Here is a 19,837-nt window from a genome sequence, read left to right on the forward strand (position 1 = left end):
CTACCCCAAAAATTATAGACCAATAACTTGCCTTCCGAGGATGTATAAACTATACACTGGAACTTATGCTGACAGAGTTTATAGTCGTTTAGAAGAAAACTTAATTATGGCAACAGAAAAAAATAGTAATAAAAGAAAGTCATATGGAACAAAGGATCATTTGCTGCTAAATAAAGTCATAGTCGACAACTGTAAAAAGGTGAAGAATCTAAGTATTGCATGGATAGACTACAAAAAAGCATTTGATAGTATCCCACATTCATGGATAAAAGTGTGCTTAAAAATATATAAGGTACACCCTACACTGAATAAACTATATCACAGTGACCATGAAACAGTGGCAAACCACTTTGCAGTTAAGCCATGATAAAGGACAAATTATTATTCCAGGGATAAAAATACAAAGGGGGATATTTTATCGTGTGACTCTTTCACCGCTGCTCTTTTGTCTTGCCCTTAACCCATTAAGCTGTCTGCTTAACAGATTAGATCAAAGCTATAATTTGGCTCCTAGAAAACAACAAAGTGCAAATACTTCTCATCTTCTGTTTGTCAATGATTTAAAACTGTATAGCTCATCAGATGAGCAACTGAAAGCACAACTGCAAGTAGTTCAAAACCTTTTCAGATGATATAAGAATGACATTTGGTCTTGATAAATGTGCAAAAACAACATTTAAAGCAGGAAAACTGCAGCACCAAGAAAACATCAGTTTGGGACAAGAATGTGATATAAAAGAACTTGAGCAAGAGGGAGTGTATAAATATTTGGGAATTGATGAAGGATCAACAGTAAAACATGAACAAATGCGAATAAAACTCAGTAAGGAATATTTATGAAGACTTAAATTAATCTTGAAAACAGCGTTGGCATCTAGGAACAAAGTTCAAGCTATAAACCAATTTTCTCTTCCTGTCCTAACTTACAGTTTTGGAGTGACTGACTGGCCCTAAAAGGTGTTGGATAGATCAGATAGGAAAACAAGAAGGATGCTTCATGCTCATCAGATGATTTATAAAAATCAGTGCATACCAAGATTATATATTTCCTGTTCGAAGGAGGTATGGACCTCCTAGAAACTGATTACATGTATAGATCTGCAATTGTGGGACTGCATACATATCTGCTGACCTCACAAGACCCAAGCATAGTGAAAGTTTTGAAACATGAGGAGAATAAATCTAAGATGACTTCCCTTTTTAGTCTAGCAGAAGCATATTTGCATCAAGCGGGAGTGGAAATCAAACCAGAAGTAGATAAAAATCAGGAGCAATGGAATATGCCAAAAACAAAAGAAATAATATAAGTTGAAGGATCAGATGAGAAGGAAGGAAATGCGGAAAATGCATAAATATATTTGCAAGTATAGAAAACTCTTGGAAGAGCCTCATGTTGATCAGGATAGAATGCAAGAATGGTTAAGGAGAGACAAATTCAAACCAAAAGATGAAAGGTTAATATTGGCAGCCCAAGATAGTAATTGAACATGTGGGAGAAATAGACAAATGTAGGTTTTGTAAAGCAGAATTAGAAACAGTTGCACATATTGTTGCTGGTTGTGACATACTAAGGGCAGAAGGACTGTATACTGAAAGGCGTAATAATATGACAAGACTGTTGTACTGGGGATTGTGCAAAAATTATAATACTGAAGTAGCTGAAAAACACTGGAAACATGAGCCACAAAGCACCATACAAAAGTGATGAAGTCAACATCACATGGGATCACCCATTAACAACAGTTCAAAAGAGTGATGCATGAAAACCAGATATAATGGTCCATGAAAAGAAGAGAAAAGTAGCATTGATCATTGAAATGGCTACACCCAGTGACTACAGTGTCTTGCAAACAGAGAGACACAAAGTCATAAAATATCAGGATTTTCAGGCAGAAAGAAAAGCAATGTGGAAGAAAGATACCCAGACAATTCCAGTAGTAGTAGTAGGAGCAACGGGGTCTTTTATAAAAAAGATTCTACAATCATATTTAAATATGTTACCAATACATGTAACTCTGTACGAATCGCAGAAGGAGTCATTACTGTGCACATTGTGGGTGCTACGAAGAGCACTATTGGCTGACATCAAAGATTGAAACAATACTAATTTCATGAACTTTAATTGTACTTTGACTTAGGAATGGGGTCAATTCCTGTCATGGTATTACAAACCCAAAAGATTTGGGGAAATTAAAAAAAACACACACCCACATTAGGGGTTCTAATGGAGAGATGATAAAATCAAGAAAAGGAGAGTAGTATTGCTGGAACTGAATTCATCCTCAAGTCTTGCGGAGTACCTTTATGTGGTGAACCCTGTTCACATAAAATTTCACCAAGAGAACACTGATATGTAAACTGCATTTTATATAGCACATATCAATGACAGTGGTAGAGTAAAACAAAAGTTACTTGAGTGCACAAGTCCCAGTATAAAAAAGTGTCCAGTCCTGGCATGTGCACTGATGGCAGAATTGGAAACAAATGACAGTATAGAATCTTCAAGACAAGGAAACATTCTTACAATAGGATTAGTCCAGGCTCAGGGGGAGGCTAGATCCTTGCTGTAGAAGGAAGTAATCATCCACAAAAAACACAAGAACCTGACAAGCTAAAAAAGAGACATAAAGATGATAGAGTGGACTATCGAGGAGAAGGAAGAAATTACGTATCATTATTATTATTATTATTATTATTATTATTATGCAATAAGCCCAGAATTTTCAGATAGAAGATATTCAAAAAGATTAAGAGAGAAATTAGAGGAAAAAAAATAATTGCACAAGAAAAAAAACTTTCAAAAGTTTCAAGTGCAAATTTGTGTTTGTTCCAACAGATCTATGAAAAACATTACATAGACAAAGGAACATTGGACTGCTTGAAAAAAGATGCGACAAAGAAATGCAAAAAATAAAGAGCAAAACCTAGAGATTTTTGAAAGATTTAAAAGGAAACATGGACATGGGAAAGAAAAAGGGGTGTGATACCATGCAATATTTATACAGATGAGATAGCCAAACTAATCAATACAAAAAAGCAGCTCCAAAGATATTTGAAGAAAAATACAGGCAAAGGCACCCAGATATGGAAAATTACACAATACAAAAAAATAGGATAACAAGGGGGAATGTAGAACAGAAGATTAGTAAAGTAGAAGTTAAACAAATAGAAGCCGAATTATGGAATACCTGTAGAGTGAACGCTTTAGTGTAGAAAGTCTAACACAGGTTATGTCACAACATGATGGATCAATGATTCCCCAAATTAAGGAGAAACAGGTAGAGTGGCAAACAAGGGTGATGTGCATAGCTGTAGTAACTACAGAGGGATTAAACTGATCAGTCACAGCATGAAGTTATGGGAAAGAGTAGTGGAAGCTAGGTTAAGAAGGGAGGTGATGATTAGTGATCAGCAGTATGGTTTCATGCCAGGAAAGAACACTACAGATGCAGTGTTTGCTCTGAGAGTGTTGATGGAGAAGTACAGAGATGGACAGAAGGAGTTGCATTGTGTCTTTGTGGACTTAGAAAAAGCATATGGCAGGGTGCCTACAGAGTAGTTGTGGTATTGTATGAGGAAGTCGGGATTGTCAGAGAAGTATGTAAGAGTGGTACAGGATATGTATGAGGGTAGTGTGACAGTGGTGAGGTCTGCGGTGGGAGTGATGGATGCATTTAAGGTGGAAGTGGGATTACATCAAGGATCAGCTCTGAGCCCTTTCTTATTTGCAATGATGATGGATAGATTGACAGACGAGATCAGACAGGAGTCCTCTTGGACTATGATGTTTGCAGATGACATTGTGATCTGTAGTGAGAGTAGGGAACAGGTGGAGGAGACCCTGGAGAGATGGAGATATGTTCTAGAGAGAAGAAGGATGAAGGTCAGCAGGACTAAGACAGAATATATGTGTGTGAATGAGAGGGAGGATAGAGGAATGGTGAGGATGCAGGGAGTAGAGGTGGCAAAGGTGGATGAGTTTAAATACTTGGGATCAACAGTTCAGAGTAATGGTGAGTGTGGAAGAGAGGTGAAGAAGAGAGTACAGGCAGGATGGAGTGGGTGGAGAAGAGTGTCAGGAGTAATTTGTGACAGACGAGTACCAGTAAGAGTGAAAGGGAAGGTCTACAAGAGGGTAGTGAGATCAGCTATGTTATATGGGTTGGAGACAGTGGCATTGACAAAAAGGCAGGAGTCAGAGCTGGACATGGCAGAGTTAAAGATGTTAAGATTTGCACTGGGTGTGACGAGGGTGGATAGGATTAGGAATAAGTATATTAGAGGGTCAGCCCAGGTTGGAAGGTTTGGAGACAAAGCCAGAGAGGCAAGATTACGTTGGTTTGGACATGTGCTGAGGAGGCATGCAGAGTATATTGGGAAAAAGATGCTAAGGATGAAGCTGCCAGGTAACAGGAAAAGAGGAAGGCCTAAGATAAGGTTTATGGATGTGGTGAGAGAGGACATGCAGGTGGTTGGTGTGACAGATCAAGATGCAGAGGACAGGAACAAATGGAAACAGATGATCCACTGTGGCAACCCCTAATGGGAGCAGCCGAAAGAAGAAGAAGGTAGAGTGGCAAACATCTGAAAAAGAAATATGAACATGGGAAAGAAAAAGAGATTTAATATCTAGAAATATTTGTGCAAAGCAGAAAGCACAATTAATCAGTACAAATAAAGGGCTTCAGGCATATGGGCAGCAAAACAATTCCCTGCAGTACATTTGGTTGGGAACACATGGCTGAAGTGACATTTAGCTGCAGAAAAATATGGCTGTTGCAAATTCCCTGTGCGCAAAGAGAAGAATGCAGTGTAATGCCCACAGCTTTAATAACCAAGTGCAGAAGAAGTAGAGTGTTGTACTCTGGATATATTATGTGCATATGTAACTACAACATGTAGAAGTGTGCTACAGCATGGGGACAGGGGAAGTAATGAGTGTTGTACTCAGTGTACATTATGTGCATATGTAACTACAACATATAGAAGTGTGCTACAGCATGGAGGAAATCCTGTATGCTACTGTAGTCACATTTATGCTACTGGGTGCATTTTAGGTAACATTCCCTAGACACTGTATTAAATGCAGGTAATTTCCTAACCCCACTGTAAAGTGATCAGCATACAGAATGTAAACATATGGATGTGTTGCTTTCATGGAAGTTAAGTTAGTGTTCTGAGAAGTGCTGGCAGAAGTGAGTAGGGGGAAAAGTGTTTAGTTTTCCAATCTGTATGTGTTTTTAGGCCATACAGGCAAGTGATTTAGACATTATGTCGACATTCTGTATGATGATCACCATATAGTAGGTTAGGAAATTAACTTTTTTCCAGTGTAGTGCGATCTTGGAGTTGGTATATTTAATTTATGGGGGTTGTGGAGGGCAGAGCCTCCCACATGTGGGGTACAGGGGGCTTTTCCCCTGCAGAAACATAGTAAAAAGTGTGTTTGTTAGCTTGGTGTTGTTATATGTGGAGAGGGTGTTATTTGCATGTGCATTGTAGTTTTCAGTCTTATGAATCACACTTTCAGTGTTTTGAGTTTTCAGTGTTTTTGGTTTTCAGTGTTTTGGGTTTTCGATGTTATGGTCTAAGTGTTTTGAGTTTCAATGTTATGAGATTTCAATGTTCTGAAATAGACCCTATAGAAACACATATGCAACCAACACATATACACTCAGGTCCAGGTACAATATGCTTCAGTGCCTATGATCTGCTCCCATGTACAGACAGAGCTCAGTATTAATGTCAATATATATATAAAAACAAGACAATCTGTGGCTGAAGGTGGCTTACACATAATAATCTGCAGCCTCTTTTCCTACATACACCCGTGACTTAATCAACACAGACTACAAACTAGATCAGCTTTACTGACATGGGAGCAGACAGATACAACCTGGAAAATGTCTGCAGTGCCTAAATTGTAGAGATAACATCAGCTTTTCCTATATTTACCTAAGAATCATTAGTGTTTAGTCTGCTAGGTTTGCCCTGCCCTGTTGCTGGGTCATGGCTAAAATGTCAAAATCTCCATTGTAGTCAACCACTTACCCAACTACTAAAAGAATAAGTAAACACACATATATAAATAAGTAAATAAATGGATAGATAGATAGATAGATAGATAGATAGATAGATAGATAGATAGATAGATATAGATAGATATATGGGGGGTCAATGTGCATTCTTCAAAGATCATGGCAAATCAAGATCGTTTAGCCCACTAATAGAACAAGCCAGCCATAGCCTTCCACCTTTTTTCATCTCCTTGAGCCACCAATAGGCTCCTATATATCTAAAGGTAAGCCTATTGACAAGGGTATAGTGAAGTAAATATCATGCATGCAACACAGCACTTAAATGAAGATCATAGAATACTGCTTTCTGAAGCTGAGGCTTCTTCAAACTAATACAATAAAAAAAACAGAAGAGCTACACTACATAGGATTTTTCAAAAAAAAAAAAAGAAGAAGAAGATGATGATGATGATCTCTGGGCAATGAGAGGGGCATTAAGGGCTGAAGATGTACACTTGCCTAACAAGGATGCTGCTAGCCACTGCTAGTGGGAGAAAGGGTGCAATCAAAAATCAGGAAGCCCCTAAATGGAGCGAGCACAACACAGGAACAATGTGGAGCAAGCAAAACACAGGAACAATGTGTTAGTTATTGGCAGGAGAGGAAAGCAGTCAATGGCCGATGGGTCAGTTCCATCCATTGGAACCCAATGTTCCTAGGCCAGCCATGCCACTGGGAGGAAACAATCCTGACAGAGAGAAGTGAGTGTCTCAAATGAGCAATGTAAGCTATTGAAACAGCTGTTAGGCCACTCAACTGATTTTACTGAACAGACTTCAAGTCTCTGAAGCCATGATATATTGTCAATGTGCTAGAAGTTGTGGTATTGTTAAAAAAGAAGGGTTAAAGAAGAGAGTCAGATTGCAGGCTAAACACTGGAGGAACGGCCAGTGACCGGAATGTTCACATTCCTGACTATTAGAAAAGACCTTGGCCCACATAAGCCAAAATTTGGCTAGTCTGGGGTAGACCAACATCCCTCAAACAAGAAAGGGTGGGCAAAATAATTAAAGTAGACAAGTAATGGAGTATAACAATGGGATAGCTTAACACCTAATAATGACTACTTTATCCTTTAGAAACTTTCAGAATTAGATTTTCAGTCATAATGAGAAACATTCAGAAACAAGTCTCTGAAGAGAAGGAAGACTGACAGTGAAAGAGCTAAGTGTTATTGAAGTGAAACCCAAGAAGCTTAACCAATGAAGAAGCTGCAAGTGCCAGAATAGGCCAATGGGCAGGTGGGCCAGAGTTCCTTAGCATTACTGTTGCTGGTTGATCTTTCTTAACTTCAAAAGGCTTTTAATGGATAAAGCCAACTCTATTGTAAGCATTAAGAATGACTTGCCAATATAGCTTCTTTTGTGAGGACATATTTGTGGTTTCTTCCCATATTTTTGGGATTTGCTGTAGAATGGAAAAGGTGAATTTTGGGAAGTGGCTGGAAGGAGAGTTGTATCCATAGAGTCATTAAAGGCATTTGTCCATCTGGGTCATTCAGGCAGCCAGCCTGAGTGCCCCAAACCCTCAGGATGAAACCAGCCCACCAACCCACTCCTTGCCCCCACCACCATACCACCAACTGGTCTGCCATCCAGTTGGTGCACTCACTACACTCAAAAGCCTACCACTGGTATATCAGTCCAAGTCCAACACCAGCATCAGCAAGAAACACACGTCAGACCCCTAGCATATATATATATATATATATATATATATATATATATATATATATATATATATATATATCATAATTCTGAACCACAACTACTTAAATTCAAATATCTGAGCAACAAAAAATGGAAAAAAATAAGTTTTGTTTTTTTTTTGCAGTGGGGCAAACTCCCTTGTATCACTTACCCTCTGCTAAATATATATATATATATATATATATACATATATATATATATATATATATATATATATATATATATATATACGGATTCACTTCAGAAGCTCGAATTTACAAAATCTCGAACTTCAAATAACCGAAACCAAAACATCGAGTTTTGTAAACTCGAACTTCTGAAATGAAACCAAAAAAAAAAAAAAAGACAAACTTCGCTTTTGCAGGGGGGGCTTCGCCCCCCTGCACCCCCCACAGCCCCCCACACCCCCCCTACTTAAATATACCAACTCCAACATCGCGCTACAGTGGGAAATGGGAAATCTCCGTCTTGCGCTGTATGAAGCGCAAAGCGGAGATTTCTCATTTCCTGTCAACACCACACAAAAAAAAAAAAACATTACGTACACACAGAGCGTACAAGAATCCTTGCCTCTGTGTGTACGCAATGTATTAAGGTAAGTAAACTTTTATTTTTCAACACTACACATATTTGATTTACTGAAATCTCGATCATATGGTCTCGACCATACGAAATTCGAGATTTCAGTAATTCGATTATGTGAAGTGTAACCATATATACATACACACACACACACACACCAACTCTGAGATTGCACGGGGAAAGGGCATATTCCCCACTCCTCACTGTCCTGTGATCTTGCTTAGGAAAAGCTGGTACAGTTTAATCAGCTTATTTAGGATCAGCCAAGTTTTCTATACCTCAATGAAACAATGTTTCATTATAATTCTGTATCCCATACATATGTATATTTAAAATACAGTGCATTCATACAATAGTCACAAATGAAATGTCACTGAAGAGCTAAAAGGAGACGGATGCATCAGCATCTTACTTATTATACACATTTGGTCTGAACCGATGATGTTAACCACAATGGCTGACCATGTATAGCCTCATTCAACAATGCAGTTCCTAAATTCACCTCATCAGTTATTAAAGGCATGTGTGATCAGAAAAATGAGAGACAAAAACATAATACTTAAAATTCAACATAATCAGAAAAGAAACAAAGAGACTCAGCCCAGAGTTTTGTCCACTGGATTCTCTACATCTGTAATATGGTTAGCATCACTTATCCATCCAGCTGGAACCTCCACTGCAACAAGCACATTTTTGTTGTAATTTATTTATTTTGTGACATGTGATGTGCTACAATTTATGTTTTTAATCCCTGGCGTATTTGCCTTGCTTTGTTATTGTTGTTGTTGTTGTTATTATTATTATTATTGTTATTATTATTGTTATTATTATTATTATTATTATTATTATTATTATTATTATTATTATTATTATTACAAATGCCATGATAGCTAAATGACATTTTGCGTAAGTCTGTCATTTTTAGTTATTTCTCCAAAAACACACACTGTTGATGATGGGCAGGGAGTTACACTTGACTGGGAGGACTGCATTATGGAAGTCGGTGTATGACTCCGAAAATCCAGTTTATGGTCTTGACTCTTGGCTATGGATATGAAACTTGGATTACAGCACAGAGAGGAACTGAAGGATTAAAACCTGATGCAGGTACCAAGTCCATTGTTTGTACTGAAATTTAATTCTGTTATTTAAGCATTTATGCATTAACTCAATACTCTTTTTAAACCAGATGAACTTAGCAGAAAAATCAAATATAAAAATATAATTGCTGCTGACATACATGAAAGTAATAATAATGTACTTATTTTAATGCTGACAAACCTTTGGTCCGCTGCATCAGTCATCATAGCCATTTTAGAGGGTTACCAGGAGCTAGTTATCAAAACATAACTTCTGATAATGCATAATAATAATCATGCATAACTGATGACATTCAAAAACAAATGAACAATGTATGGCTGCCCAGAGATGAGAACATTTGTATTTTTAGTTAAAGTAACTGTAAAGCTGTATTTGCTCATGTTGTCATCTGAAATGCAAATTGTCATTTTATATGCAAACTACAAAGTACTCGGCTGAGAAGCAATTAACATCTTGGCTGAGAAAATACTTGACCTCCACCCACACCTTCCAACTTATTAATTAACTAAAAGACGGGCTTTCTAACTCTGTGTTATTTTATTATTATCATTGTTATTGTTTGTAATGTCTTATTAATGAATACCCAAAAACAATCAATAACAGCCTGACAGATGTCAATTACAGTCAGCATTTGACAGTACTAACATATACACCTTGCTTAACTAGGTGGATAAATACACCACACAGATTGTGCCAGTATATAAAGGTGGAATGGGGCAGTGGTATGGTATCTGCCTTCCCCACATTCTTTGACCTCTTTCTCTCCTAACTTACCCCAGGAGACCAGCTCGTCCCAGGCAATTATATTAAATACTGCTCAATACCTCCATCAAAACCTGCCTAGGATTCTTCAGTCTGGAGATATACAGGTCGTAAAAGCATTAGCAATCTACAAAAAATAAATAAATAAATAAATTTCTCTACAGCACCCAACTTGCAGTCTCTCCTTATTAGCCTATTTCCCCATAACTGAGGCCTTGTCTACAGTTCCATTTCTGACATATTCTCAACCCTTCAGTTCAACACAGCCCAGACTTCCCCTATCAGTGGGTGACCCATGACTAGCTTTTCAGACCCACCCCTCACTTTCACAAACGCTAAACAACTCCTTAACATTAAGCCCTTTGTGCATAACTATATCTGATGTCTATTAAAAGTATTCCAGAAATGTAACCATGAGGAGTACAGAATTATGAAAGGTTTCAGCATTTCCCCAGCTGTTTTGATGGTGATAATAAGTGATCCTCAATGCTAAGTTATTTTAATGTACCCTACACATTTTCATTGTCTGCCTCACCCACACACTGAACTACAACTTTTATTTGTGCCTTGACTTTATTACCTCTTGACATGGGCTGTTCCAAGCACATTCTATGCAATGCCGAGAAAAAGAAGAACTGTTTTCTGTGCATATGGCCTACCTAGACTTAGCCAAGGCCTTTGACGCAATCCCCCACTCAGACATCATTGATAAACTCACCCAGATGGGCATCAACCCATATATTGTCAGGTGGGTCACAAACTGGCTCACTGATAGAACTCATACGGTCAAAATAGGGGACTCCACCTCCTCCAGCAGGCCCGTAACAAGTGGTGTTCCACAGGGATCAGTTCTGGGACCCTTACTGTTCGATATCTACTTCTCCAAAGTACAGGCTAAAACTAAAGGAGTGTGGCTGACAAAGTTTGCTGATGACTGCAAACTGGGAGCAATCACTGAAACCCCTAGCAATGTCAACATCCTGCAAGAAGGTCTTACGCAGACTAACAACTGGTGCCAAAGTCATAGTTTTAAACAATGAAAAAAAATGCATTATCATCCCCTTCAGCAAGGGTGATGTTCCTGTAAACTACCACATCAACAGCAATACCCTAAGGACACAGTCAGTAGTGAGAGATCTGTGCACACAGGTTGACATCAACCTTAACTTCTATCCCCATGTCTCCACAGTGGTAAGAAGGGCATTTTATATTGATCTTATACGTAAGGACATTGTCTCCAGAAAAAAAAGAGGTTATAACCCCCATGTAGTCTTCCCTCATCAAGCCAATAATAGAGTAGCTCCCTTTGGTATGTTCCTTTCCAAACACCTGAAGCAATTGGGGAGACCACAAAGGTTCCTTACAAAGAAAATGCAGGGTCTTCAAGAGCTGTCTTATATGGACAGACTGAAATCATTGTCACTTTACTCTGTGTCATACAGACTGCTCAGGCAAACTGTGCCTTGCATATAAAGCAATCTCTGACCAAGCTCTAAAGGAAATGCTGTACATTTGCAAGTCAAATGGCACATGGGTCACTCAATCAAAGGACCTTAACCTGGTATGTGACACCAACAGAACTTGCTGGAGAGACAGATTTGTCTCACAGAGGTTGCCCCACCTTTGGAACAAGCTTCTTATTCATATTAAACAAAGCCCCTCATTGGCCATCTTTCACCGTAATTTGGACGATTGGATGGGTAACCAGAAATTCACCCAGGGGTGCCACCTGTGCCCCTCTTGCACAGGGGCAATAGGTACTGATTTTAGTGTCTGCTTGAGCCAGACACCCGTGGGAACACAGAATTAACTTGGCTAGGCTTGTAAGAGCCTCAGGGCCACTAGCCTAGTAACCTCCTATGAATCTATATACTTTATGTAAAAGTCACTGAGATTTTTCAGCCTTAGTAAATGTAAATATGTGAAATCCTAAAGTTTTTAAAATGCAGTAACACTCTTAAAATTACGTTTTCTACAAATTCCTCTAAAACATTTTTTCTTAAAAGAGGTTTCCCTTTAAACTACATCAAATAAATCCATACACAAAATTATGAAAGCAAATATGTCTAGCTTTAATCTCTAATGTGCAAGTATAGATTATGTCTACAGTTGCTTTTCTGAGTATGGTACTACTAGCCACATAGCCAAGTTCACACAAGTAAACAACAGTTACCTTTACCATGTGTACAGTAACATTATTTATAATTGTATAAATGGCACCTCCAATTTTCTTCATTTCGCTCCAGGTTCTCCCATTTCTAAAAGGATAAAATCTATTCAAGTAAAACATTAATTTGCATATTTTAGCAAAGTTATAGATTTGTGACATTTATACTTGTGGAAATTTCCTCAGACCTTTTGAAGCTGATGTTCCTTATTTTGTAATAATACTGTACATTGTTAAAGAAAGGGTGCCAGTAACAATTTAAATACCATAATCCCTTCCCCTGAGGTTACCTGCCAAATGTAGGTGTTAAAGATGCACACCATGGCTGTATTAGATTGGCGCCACCACTTGCTTTGAATTGCAAATTGTGCAGCACATGCCAAGATATGTAATTTTTTTTTTTTTCATGGTGGTCCCAACAAAGAGGAAATATGTAAACTCTTCAAGATTTTATAACTTACTACAGGACTTAAAGAAAGAAAGTAAAAACAAAATAAAGACATTTTCTTATAATTCCTACACAGAAATATTACAGGTGAAATACTAAACTCTGTGGCTTCCTATAAACAGTGAAGCTTCACTATATTTGTGTTAACTTCTAGGAGTCTGATGCATGACATTCTGTAAGACATGACAGGTTTCCCCGCAGGGGATAACAAAATGTAGTCTTTGATAGCTGATGCATGAGAAGCGAGGCAAAGCAGCATTATATCGCAGGCACCAGGTATCTGAATTAAAGGGCCATGACACCAGACTTGTAGTGCACATATAATTTAATTCAATTCATTGTTTTAGTTTTCTGTACAGTGCTTTCATGGTTAACATACAGTATAATTCAGTCATACATTTTATAACTGGTATGCACTTCTTCAGACATCATTGCTTGTATTATTCTACTGTTGATCTTTGGTCTTTCTACAACAGGGTACATTCTCATATACTGCTGTAATGCATATAAACTGCACAATAATATAGTAGCTATGTAAGTTATGCAATAATCTCAAAGCAATTGCTGCTGAATGATCTTTTCAAAAGAGATCTACTGTTGGCTTCAAATTCCTGAGTGCAACAATTCCTTTGTCCAAAACAAACATTGTAGCATGATATGTCTCAGAGAAGAGAGAGAGCAGACATGGTAGCATCCATGCACGCTTCCTGAAAATACTCCTACAGATTATTTATAACCAAATTAGTGCCTAAAAAGGAAAACATGAAGACCACCTCAAAGAAAAGACTGTGACCAGCTGACATGACACCTGATTCAATTAGCCTATAAACATCTCTGTTGCATGGGTGGGGGGGAGCTGTAACAAAAGCTGTGTACTTTATCTGGATAGTAGACTGGGTACGACTGGGACAGGGCATCATTGGAGAGGCTGGAAAGCCAAGTCTGCTAGCATGAATGAAATCCAGCAAAATTAACAATTATAGCAGGTTACAATCATGGTGGTTTTAACCATGAGAGGAACTCTTGGTTTGTTTATAATATGAAATATGGAGAGGCCATGCAATACTAATGCAGATAAATACTAGAATAAACCACAAACAGAGATGATTTATTTCACAAAAGGTCCAATGTGTTTGATTATTTTATGCATTCTGCCACCTAAAAAAGTAGTACATGCATGCCCTCTGAAAATATATAAAAATGTGTGGCAGCTTAATCATCTTTTTCTTTCAGCTTTTTCCCAGTTAGGGGTTGCCACAGCGGATCACCTGTCTGCTCATGATTGGCAGTGGAGTTTTATGGTGTCAAGGTGCCAGCCCGGTGTCCAACCTTCCACAGAAGGCGCATGCATGCACACACTCACACCTAGGACCAATTTGGAGTGTCCAGCTTAATACAAACCATAAATATTAACATTGAAATAAAACCATTATAGTAATTATTGCATTATATTTTCAGGCAGTATTTTATTATGCTAGACTAGAGTTATTAAACAAAATATGGCAGAGAGACAGTTTTATCATATAGCACATCTATATCTCTTGAACACAGTTCCCCTGCAGGTTAAACAGTGTGATTCATTCCCATCCTTCAAACAAAACCTGGATGACTGGATGGATCATCACAAATTTACACCTGGATTGACTGGCCTAGCCCTCCTTAAAAAGGAGGTATAGCCTGAGGGTATTGGCAAAAGTACATTCTCCCAAAACTAAATTGCCTTGAAATATCTATGACTGTTTTTACTGTTTTCTCTGAGTGTCATCTCTGCCCTTAAGTAAGGTTCAGTTAAACTACTGTAAAAGCTGCAAATCTCAGTACCATTTCTTATAAGCCACTAGCCAGGAATAATAAATAACCAATTAGAATAAGACAAAATGCACACAGTATAGGTAATGTGCATAAATAAAATAAATAGGAAATAAAAGTACTCTGTGTTTTAAAATTAATTGCTTCAATATAGTTGTAATCAAATCCAAGTGAAACGTAAGCCTTTGCAACCAAGGTTGGTACAATGAGGTTGACCACATCATACTCCTATTTGCATCCAAGTGCCAACAATCATTTGCATTTAAATCCAATAACAATAATGAAATACTCCATTCAGTGAAAGTGGTTTAGGATATGCACAAACATTTAGTACTTATTTTTGTCTTAGAAAGATTTACAAATGAAAATAAAGCCATGACCTCCAGTAGTCCTATGATAGTTTAATGGATGCATACACATACAGAATTTCTACAGCATCAGTATAAATCAGAAATCAAGCAGCTTAAGTTGCAAACAGTAGGGTCTTCAGTTAAATAACCACCCCCATCTACATGTCATCTGATCTTGCTTCTCACTACCATCAGGTTACTCCTAGACACAAGCTTTCACTCAGTTTATCTTTACTGATTAAACAGATTTTCATGTATGTAGTTTTCAGCAATCTAGATAACTGTGTTATAATTTTATCTTTGTAGTCAAGTCAAGCATACGTCTTTCACATTCCACTCCATCACACAGAAAATTGCACTTTAAACTGCAAAAAAGTTTAAAAGATATATATATATATATATATATATATATATATATATATATATATATATATATATATGGGTCTAGGACAGTCTACCAAAAGACTGTTTCACCGAAAGTGAAACGGCTGTCACAATTTTGCGAAAGCACTTTTTAACGAAAAAAGTGCTTTCGCAAAACTTTCTTAAAAGTACAGCGAATCGGGGGGAAGTGGTAGTGGGCGAGATCGGACTACAGTGGGGATAAGGGAATATTCCCTTATCCCCACTGTAGTGCGATCTCGGAGTGAGAATATAAAAGTAGGGGGGGTGTGGGGTGGAGCCCCCCATGTGGGTGGTGCAGGGGGGCAAAGCCCCCCTACGTAAACATAGTGTGTGTTTTTTTTTTGTTTTTGTGTATGTGTGTGTTTTACCTTCCGTTTACTGAAACTGCTTTTTCAGTGAAAGCAGTTTGATGCGTGTTGACTAAGGGTTGGATTCGGACAGTTGGTCTTTCGATCAACTGTCTAGATCCATATATATATATATATATATATATATATATATATATATATATGCACACACACATATATATATATACACACACATATATATATACACACACACACATATATATATATATATATATATATATATATATATATATATATATATATGTATATAGATATAGGGGTCTACCTGATAACACCGACACTCCAAAACACCGACAACGAATTAACCGACACGAAAAAAAACGACAAAAAAAGAAAGTTCAAAAACACGACACTTCACATGCCCGACAAACCAAAATCCTGACAATCAACAAAACAAATACCTTTCCCGAAAAACACACACACAACACAAGCACACCAAAAACCTTACAGACCTACACTAAACCTTACATAGACAATTATCTATGCACTAACCTTAACCCAAACCCTAACCATAAGGTCTGTCATTATCGCATGCTTACCTTATCCGCACCCTAACCCTAACTCACTTAATCTGCCCCAACCCTTAACTCTGTCACTATCGCGCACTCACCTTACCTGCACCCTAACCCTAACTCACTTAATCCGCCCCTAACCCTCAAGTCCGTCACTATCGCACACTTGCCTTACCCACACCCTAACCCTAACTCACTTAACCTGCCCCTAAACCTAATGTCTGTCACTATCACACACTTACCTTACCCACACCCTAACCCTAACGTCCATCCCTATCGCACACTTACCTTAACATGTTGGTGTTCTCAGCGTTGGGATTCTCATCTGTCGGTCTTCTCCATTGTCGATCTTCCGGTGTCAGTGTTCTCGTCGTCAGCGTTGTGCACTTTCGGCATTTTCAGGTAGACCCAGATATTGATATATAGATATTTATGACTAATTTCATGGTACATGCTATATTCTTTCATCATCTTAGAATAAATAATATATGCTTTCCAACAATACTGAATGCATATTAATTAGTTTTTTGTCAGAATGTACATGCAAAACACTTACATGGGTGGAGCAGTTGTGCAGTGGAAAGCATTGCCATCTCACAGCAAGAGGTTCCAGGTTCAATGCTTGGCTGGGATGCCTTCTGTGCAGAGTCTGCATGCCCTCCCTCTGTTCACGTGGGTTTTCTCCAGGTGCTCCAGTTTCCTCCTACATTCTAAAGACATGAATTAGATGGACTGGACACTCTATATTGGCCATAGGTATGAGTGTGCATGAGAGTGTATAGTGTGGAAAAACTACTGTAGCAGGGCTAGCCACTTGGTGGTGTAAACCTGGCTGTAGATGATTGTCACTGTTGAAGTGACATCCCTACCTCATATGCAAAAATGAGAAAAACGGGTTCTGGATAGGTGGATGGAAACTTCATTCCTTACATCTCTTTACTGTCCCATCTTCACTCACTTCCTTACTTTGATCAATTTCTCTCCCCGGCTTTCTCTCTAAGTATACCGTAAGTCTGCTTTTCTCTCACTTTGTATTGCAACTCCTGTTTGTATTATACTAACTTACCTTTAATTTCAATATAAACTAGCTAAAATTTCTCTAACTGTTAAATCATTGTCATATAACTTATATCTATTCTTAACTACTGTTTTCATTTGTTTGTTTCTTTCGGCTTTTCCCGGTTAGGGGTCGCCACAGCGGAACTCCGGTCTGCTAATGATTGGCAATTAAATTTTACGTACCGGCTTGCCAGGCCTGACACACAACTTTCAATGAAGGTACACCCATTCACACATGTCTCCACGCAGAAGACGCTTTAGCTGAGAATCGAACCGGACAGCGTCTTACTCTGAGGCGATAACACTACCGCAGTACCACCACCGCGATCTGTTTTCATATTATGTCTAATTTGGTATACTTATTTAAACTGTAGTTGTTTTTTGTTATTTTTAAAGACTCCAAAATTATTGTTCTTAAAATATTTTCCTATACTTTGGAGCTTTTTCCCCCAGGTCTCCAATGAAAATGGACTCCTGTACAGTTGGACTTTCCCGGTAATCAAATAAATGTCAATAAATAAACTGAAACTTACTTTTGTCATTTTAGAAGACAACAAAATGCTTAACCTGTAGTTTCCACTCTCTGTAAGATCCTTGCTAAATGCTATACACTAAATTTCAAGCCAGCATCATATTGCACATGTAACTTGCCCAGAATATTGGTACAGTCTCCTGCCAAGAACATCTATACTGTACCTTGCCCATGTGATACTGGGATTATACTCTGTCTGTGATACCAGAACTGCCTAGAACATTAGCTTTCTGCTTTTCCCATGATATGCTTCTTGCTCAAGACATTGCAACTGTCCTTTGTCCAGGACTCTAGCTCCATTATGTTATCCACGACACTGGAAATGTATTTTGCTCAGGCTACTAGTACTGTGCTTTGCATAGGATACCAAAATTGTTCATTAAGTACGGAAACTGGTGAAGTACCTTTCTGTGATACTAGTAAAGTACCTCTCCATGATACTGGCAAAGTACAGTGCCAGGGATTCTAATATTCCATCTTGTCCAGGATGCTGGTGTGGTTTGTTTTAAGATATTGGTGTTTTGTCAGAACAAGATACTGGTGCTGCATTGTACACAAGCCACTGACACTGCATCAAGGCATAGGGCACTAGAATAATCTCACAGCTGGGGGAATTAGTGACTTTCCAAGTGCAGCAGAATTGTGATGTGCACAGAAGCTTACATTAGGTTTTAGATGCCAGTGTAATCCTTCTCATGAGACACCAGTATGATGCCATACCCACAACCTATGTTGTTTATTCACAGCGCACTGTGGTGGCTGAAATAAAATGTTTAAATAGAATTTGGCTTACTACATAGCTTTGCTGCTACAAATTTTGACAGCTTGGTCAATTATTTTAAATATATTTTTTTTTCAAATAAAGAGGATATCAGAAGAAAAACAAGACTGAAGTGAAATCTACAAGGTGCAGAAGTAGGCCATTTTATCCAAACAGCCCAATGACTTTCAGAAATATGAAATTTAGCTTCCCAGTGTGACTGAACGTTAGGACAATAACTTGTAAATAAACTGTTTCATGAAGACTTAGGTTTGAACCTCACATGTTCCTGTAACATGCTGTACATCTTTGAACAGTTACTTAACCAAAACAAAACGTGCAGGTCACCCGTAAAACATGGTATTTCTTTCTATGGATATTACTCCATCAACAAAGTAAATAAATATAATAAATTACAGAGCTATAAAAATAGACAATAATGAACTGTATTTTATGCTCCTATTTGCTGAAAATTTATTATAATTAAACAAACAGCATGGCTGTCTGCTCTACAAGTATAAAAAATTAGAATATAAACTACAAAACAAATTGACAGACTTAGATATGTGTCTTATGAAACATTAAAAGCAAGTCATAAGATTATTACAGTACATACGTATGTGCAAGACAGAACAGGTTTTGACCTGACTCAAGCTTAAAGCTAGCTTTGACATGCTTTTATGTTAATAAAGAGAGCCAAGTTCAAGTACTGTGTTTTTTTTTACTTTGTTTAATATTCTCCGATTACTTATCCTAATGAAGTTGTATATTTGGCAACACCAAGAAAAGAGGTGCCTTTCACAACTGAGAAAGCAGTATCCTTACCACCCATTCTGGATTTGGGTAACCTACCTACCAGGTGAGAAATATATGCTATCAACATAATGACGTTATTTACAGATTTATCCAAGCCAACTGCTCTTTTTGCATATATCTGTGGTAAGCTTTTCTAGGTTAGAGATACCCCAGAAGTGTCTGCCACAAATTGTCTCTGTCATCTGTGCTCGTATATTCCTCAGGAGAAATGAGTAATAGACCTACTTATAACATCATGCTCCCCAGAAAGAAAATATAGTACCTGATTATTCAGTTATTCTAACCCAGGCTGTCCTGGCATTACACCATGTTTGTGACAAATCCTTCAGTGGGTCACTAGTAATGCAGACAGACACCATCCTTCTGCCCCAATGGGACAA

This window comes from Protopterus annectens, chromosome 13.part0, assembly GCF_019279795.1.
Source record: "Protopterus annectens isolate FY-2018-M chromosome 13.part0, PAN1.0, whole genome shotgun sequence".
Lineage (NCBI taxonomy): Eukaryota > Metazoa > Chordata > Ceratodontiformes > Protopteridae > Protopterus > Protopterus annectens.